This window comes from Punica granatum, chromosome 2 (genome assembly GCF_007655135.1).
Source record: "Punica granatum isolate Tunisia-2019 chromosome 2, ASM765513v2, whole genome shotgun sequence".
In the NCBI taxonomy this organism is placed as follows: domain Eukaryota; kingdom Viridiplantae; phylum Streptophyta; class Magnoliopsida; order Myrtales; family Lythraceae; genus Punica; species Punica granatum.
This window is the reverse complement of record NC_045128.1, coordinates 7,659,466-7,666,542: the sequence shown is the minus strand read 5'-3', so window position 1 is coordinate 7,666,542 and position 7,077 is coordinate 7,659,466. Positions and strand designations below refer to the sequence as shown.

Sequence of the window (7,077 nt, the reverse complement as noted above, 5' to 3'; positions counted from 1 at the left end):
CACTATATTCAAAGCCATTCCTGTAATTAAATTTTCTCTAGAAATTTTGTGCCTAATATTTACCACAAAGAACATATTAGGAAAATGAATAAAGTTGTTACCCTACTCTTTGTTTCCCTTTAAATTCCAGGAGGTCACATATAGTAGTTTCAAGTTTATGATTTCATTATTGATTGAAAAAAAAAACAGTTAAAACAAATATGTGTTTCGGTGAGATTATGAGGTATTCTCTTAACTTATTGGTTAAGTCTAATTCACTCCCAAACGTCGGCAATTGGTGAATCAGGACAATAAGAGCTCTTTCACTTTACCAAAAAAAAAATCATTTTAGAGAAGTTCCAATATAAGCATTACCTGATTCCTCATTATAAATTCACACCGCTTCCTCGTCAACACACCATGGCAGACCTGGGAGCATTAAAAATAGCCATGCCGGACGTGGCCCTTAGTTCTGGCCACAAGATGCCGCTCATTGGGCTAGGCACCGCAGCATACCCTCCGCCACCTCCTGAGGCCCTAACTGCTATTTTAGTCGAGGCCATGGAAGTAGGATACCGCCACTTTGACACAGCTTCATTCTATTGCTCCGAGTAGTCCCTCGGGCAAGCTGTGGCGGAGGCCCTCAAGCGGGGACTCATCAAGAACCGCGATGAGGTCTTCATAACCTCCAAGCTCTGGTGCACCGATGCAGACCCCAGTCTCATCCTCCCCGCTCTGAAGAAGACCCTTGGGTGCGAATTAAATAATAGTACATTAATTAGTTTATTAACTTTCTACCAGCATTGCCGATAATTATGCATAAAATATGTTTTGACATTTGATTAGGAAACTGGGGCTAGAATACGTCGATTTATATCTAATCCACTGGCCGGTAAGGGCAAAAAAGGAAGCTGAGGACTGCTTGATAATCCCGAAAGAGAGCTTGCTTGAATTCGACATAAGGGGTACATGGGAAGCCATGGAAGAGTGCAGCAAGTTGGGGTTGGCCAAGTCCATTGGCGTCAGCAACTTTGGGCCCAAGAAGCTCTCTCAAATCGTCCAATTCTGCACCATCCCTCCCGTCGTCAATCAAGTACATACATACATTGATTAACCAGTTAGCCATATCGTATTAATCCCCATTAATTTCCCATGACTAATTAAATAATGATCATGAATCAAAATTAACCAGGCGTAAAACCACGGGCATGGCATGGCACTGATGCGGTATGAATAGTTTATGCAAATGGGGACTACGGAAGGTTCCAAACTGGACATGCGTATATCAAAAGTCTTGGGTGCTCTTAGAATATAAAGTAGTTGCTTATCTTAATGAATCACATTCAGTTAATCTTATAGATAATAGAACTTATGTACATTACGTACATGCTCAATCACTTTAGAATAGATTTATGGTTATGAACTTAAACGTACGTATTTGTTAAACCCCGCACAACAATGACTAAGCTTGATTGATTTTTAGCATCTGCGAAATCTTTGATAATTAGGTGGAGATGCACGTTGCATGGAGGCAAGAGAAGCTGAGGGCTTTCTGCAAGGATAAAGGGATACATGTGAGCGCTTGGTCGCCTTTAGCAGCTAACGGAGCTTCCTGGGGCTACAGCCCCATTCTTAAGGACATCGCGGAAGCCAGAGGAACAACCGTGGCCCAGGTATTGGATATCAATCACGGGTCTCATATGTTATTTGCATCCCCTCTCTGTCAAATAATACTCGATTGGTTTATCATCAAATTCAGACAGCTAAGAAGAAAAGCCTAATGCGTACATACGAGCAGGTGGCACTGAGGTGGGTATACGAGCAAGGCGCGAGCGTGATCGTAAAGAGCTTCAATAACGATAGGATGAAAGACAACCTCAGGATCCTCGAATGGGACAGGGGACTGACAAAGGATGAGTTGGAGAAGATCGAGCACATCCCACCAAGCCAAGGATGGCGCGGAGATGTGTTTGCCAATGAGAATGGACCCGGCTACAAATCTGTTGATGAACTTTGGGAATAGGAAAATCATTAGAAATAGAATGGATCAATATTTTATGATAGTTCAACTCATGACGATCATAGGTTCCGGGGAATGAGGATTTTAGGCCGGAGTCCAACTCTCTTTAATTCTTCCTCTCCACGTTAATTACTATAAGCCACTCGATCAATCTATCTTTCTACCATGCATTATCTTCCTCTTCCTATTTCCTCAGATTTGATTTATGATCAATAATGTGTAGTTTATTTGTTGTTTCTGATCCCATCATGGCTCCTGTTTCGATCAGCACAATGGTTGAAAGACATAACTCGTTATGCAAAAGTAGTAAATGATATATAAAGGTGGTCTAGTGAATGGGAGAATGCTAATGTTGATGATGGTTCTGACCATATCAACATCCCAATACCATTGCAGACCCTTCAAAATTGCACGACCGTTACTTCAAGTGCAACTTTGTATTTCTTATTGGTATTGAGAAAGTTGTTAAATTGATAGGGAAAAGGATACCATGTCAAGATGACACAGTTGATAATTAGGTTCTCCTCTCCTTACAATGTAATAAGAGATGACTTTAGAGAAGGGACTCTTAGGGCACGTTTGGTTAAGGTGAATAACCATTCCCTTCCCTATGTATTCCGTGCGGAATAAATATTCCCCGTTGTTTAGGAACATTCGGATCCAGAATAGCCATTCCGGATCGGCCCTTCCATCAAGAATTGATTCGAAATGCCCATTCATCCCGTGTCCATGGGTAATAGCTATTCTCCATCAGGAATAGATGTGAAAAGCCGAAAATATCCTTCGCTGCCACCGTCGCCCGTCTATCATTGTCACCGCTCCGCCGCCCGTCAATCGTCGCTATCGTCGCCACCACTCCACCGCACGAACCCATGGCTCGCAATCCCCAGATCTGACCTCTTGAGCAACCCAAGGCTCGAGAGCCCAAGCTCCCATGTTCACGAGCCAGAGGTCTCGACGAATCCAAGCTCGGGAGGCCTAGGCTTGTACTGAGAGAAAGAGTTTCTCCCTTTACGAACCCAAGCTCCCGAGCTTGGGTTCGTCGAGATCGACGGCTCGCGACACCCAGGATAGGTTCACAAGCATAATGCAAACCCATTGTGGGGCTCGCGAGCCCTAGATGACTCGTGCTAGCTCCCGAACACTGATGTTTGTTTTTTTTTTTCAATTTAATATATTATTTTAATATTTTATGGGTATATATGTCTTTTTATTTTGTTTATGATGTATTCTCGATTTTCGTCATTTTTCTATTTTGTCTAACCAAATAAAATGAATTTAATCAGAATTTCAATTATATTCCCTTTCAATTATAATCATTGTCTGTTACATTCAGCATCAATTTCATTCAATCGAACCAAACGTAGCCTTAGTGCAGTAATATAAGGCAACAACTTGGATTCTCACCCATGGACTTTTCTATTTATTCTACACATTTCTATTTTAATATATATTATTATACAATTAAAATGGGCCTCTATAAACCAGAGCTTCATTCGATTTTCGAGAGCCTTCCACAAATGCTTTTCAGACATTCTCATCGACTGACTCTTTGAGTTCCCATTATTTAATATGACCATGAATTTTCACAATTATCAATTAGCTTTGCATTTTTCTATAAAAAGTTTATAAAATACCTTTATAAGAGTAAGTTTTACATTATTTTTTTAGTTTAATATTTTAACTCTCTCTCTCCTCTCATACACAAAATAAAGACCCCGACATGCGCGGCTGTCTCTCACCCATAATCAATTTTCAGTTAATATCTTGTATGATTTGAGCATATTTTAATTATAAGTCTATAAAGATATTCTTTTTGGAAATGTATTACAGTTATTGTCCAAATTCGAATTATTGCTAGCGCCTGCGCAACATGCAGGCTTCAAAACCAGTTTTTTTTATTCATTTCTTATCCTTATACTAAAACAATGAGCCTCCATTTTTACCCAAAAAAACAAAAAGAAAATTATACTGATTATTATTAATGTAATGATATAAAAACTATTTATATTTGAAAATTATACACTTTTAATAGTAGTATAACATCATGATTTTTCATAAATATTGTGTTAATTAATATTTGATCTGGTGTGAAATCTAATATTACTTTCCACTAATGGTAATTTTAGGCTGCGTTTGTTTTCATAGTTTGATTTTAGAATCATAATTTTGATTTTAACTCTACCCACTACACAACAAAAATACATGTTTCCCAAGTCAAATTTATAATACCATCTCATTTGTCCTTTTCCACAATCAAAATCAAAATCAAAATCAAAGTTACTTTAACTTTGAAACCAAACGGGCCCTTAAAAAACTCTAAGAGCTTAAACCCTAAAAACCCTCAAAATCTAAAATCCTAAAAACTGTTTATCATTGACAACAAGTTGACAACTTGTTGACAGAACGAGGAAAATGAAGATGAAGATGAAGACAAAGACAAAGATGAGGGTTCACAATGAAAACAAAATATGTCGATTGGATGTATATAATTATATTCAAGAGATGGAAAAAAAACTACGCGCCAAATCAGATACATAGTCAAGCAACAACTGTTAATGCAAACTCAAGCATATACAGAGGAAGTAATGGACAGATTAATCGATTGAGCCGAGCAGTAACCTTCTCGTTGAGGGAGCATTTGTACTGGACATCGAAATTGTCGGACTTGAAGACCCCAAGGCCTTCCTCGAGCTTCACCCCATTCTCTGTCATTAGGCGATCTTTGACGTTCCCAACCCTCACTCCGATGCAAGAAGATCAAATCAGCCGGGGATCTCACTCGTATGCTCCTAGACCTAAGGACCAAACTTGAATATCTCCAAAACCAGCCAAGATTCTGCATTAGAGCCGATTAAGAAACGAAGGAGGAAGAGTTGGTGAAGTGAAGGGAGAAGAAGGAAAGATTGCCACTGCAGGAAGAAGCAAAAAGGAGGAAGAGGAAGAAGAAGAAGGCTCAGCCAAGGGGATGAAGTAATCAGTTTCAGTGGTGAGATGTTTGTGAGAGAATGAATATAGAGATAGGAGTACATAGAGAAAGGTAAAGGAAAGTGGGTGATATAAAGGACATAAGAGAAGATCTCATTTGGTTTTTGAAATTTTCACCTAATTTGCTCTTTGAAATTTTTGTTGGGATGAGTGGGAACTTTCCCGCCCAGCATTTCTTTACAAAAGTTACCTTCCAACAACAAGTTGGTAACAATCTATTATATTGGTAATTGTTGAAAACTTTGATCGGTTCATACATTATCAACTTGCTGGTAACAAACTAACAAGCATGAAATGTGTAAATCAAAGACTAAATCCTCTACTCAATAAACACAACCGAATTTCATATCAACGAGATTAATCGATGAGATCGCTTGTGTGTGATTTTATATGTCTCAAACCCAAACTCAGTTTTAATTGGGTCAACATACATCGGGATTGAAAATTTCAAAGTTAACGAGCACGAAATGTGTAAGAGATCAAAGGACTCGATCTCCTCCTTAATAAGCATGACCGAATTCATATCAATAGGATTAATCGGGTGAGATCGCTCATTTGTGATTTTATTACTCCGTTTGGTTTCGCAATTAAAATCATAAAAATTTTAACTTTAACTTTAACTCAACACACTACACAATCATTTGTCCTTTTCCACAATCAAAATTAAAGTTACTTTAACTCTGAAACCAAACGCACCATAAATTATCAATAGTTCTAATTAGAAAATGATGGCCAAAATATAAAAGGTCTTAGGTGGTTCTTTACTTTTGATTGGACGAACTTCACTCGTGGTAGGGTTTTGATGTCACGGTTATTGTCAATAGTCATGCGAAAACTTGTCTCAATTAACAACATGGTATAATCATGCGTTAATTGAAAAAATAAGAAATTTTTTAACCAATGTGGGTTAATTTTATGCAATATAACGCTTTTTCTTTAGACATGGTTTCGATTGCAAGTTTTGTGATTAGTGAAAATTCTCGATTGGAAGATCTTCATCCTTTAGTGAGTTGACCTCGCTTGAACTTAAATAAGTCTGACCAATTGAATTTGCTAGATAGTAGGTGGCGTACATTTTTTTTTAAAAAAAAAGTACTTCAAAACAAAAAAAATTTATATTAACATTAGATAAAAGAAAAATAATTGAGGTTAGATTAATAAGACCCATTGAACTTCGGGATAGTAGGCGATGTATACCGGGAAAAAGTTTTGTATATACAATTAAAATTATATCTAAATTAAATTAAGAATTTTTTAAATTGAAAATAATTTTTTAATTATTCAAAAAATGCATAGAATACTTCATTATATTATGGAAGTGAGTACTTTTTGTAGGGCTACATGCACGATAGTGTTCGTGGTCAAACTTATCTTTCTCATATCTTGCAGGATGGTCACTGAAGCAGCTGGAATAGTCGGGCAAAACTCTTATGCTATCATTATTTAAAAAGATGAGTAAAAAAAAAAGGCATGTGAGAGTATAAAAAAGTATGCCACTCTCCCTACCATGCACATGGACCCGTTTTAATTTTTTACTATAGAATTTCCAAGGTTGCTTTAATCTTCAAACTTTTATTAGCAATCATCATATAATGAAATTCCTCCCTTCCTTTTAAGGATCTGTTCGACTTTTTATAGGCTTTATATAAATTATATCACATCAATTTTGTGATAAAATCTGTATCGTAAAAGGTTGAACTGTTAGTATACACAAGCACAAAGACGATAATCCATGCAGACCAGAGTCTTTCAATCACATAGGCATCCTTGATTTAGGGAAAAAGTAAACTGAGGTTTAAAACGCACAAATATTACCCGAGTACCATACCCTTTGTCGGATCAGCCAACTTCCTTTTCTTTGTGTTAACGGATAGGATCAAACCACATTTGATTAAAGAAATTTGTTCGGTAGTCCTATCTCGCCTCCAGAGTTTAGTCTTTCTTAATGTGGCATTGATCATCTTAGCATAAAGCATATTAAGCATATTGTGCTTTTTCCCTGAAAAGATCTGCTCCGAGTAAATCTCATTTCAAGTTGTGTATCAACCTCTTGTGAGCCAAAAAAACAGCAATAAAACATGAACACGATG

General features: G+C 37.4%; 1 pseudogene; it reads left to right on the top strand.

Annotated features, from left to right (window-relative positions):
- The first annotated feature begins 399 nt into the window (after positions 1–399).
- Positions 400–2,002, top strand: LOC116193599 (annotated as a pseudogene).
- The last annotated feature ends 5,075 nt before the right edge of the window (positions 2,003–7,077 follow it).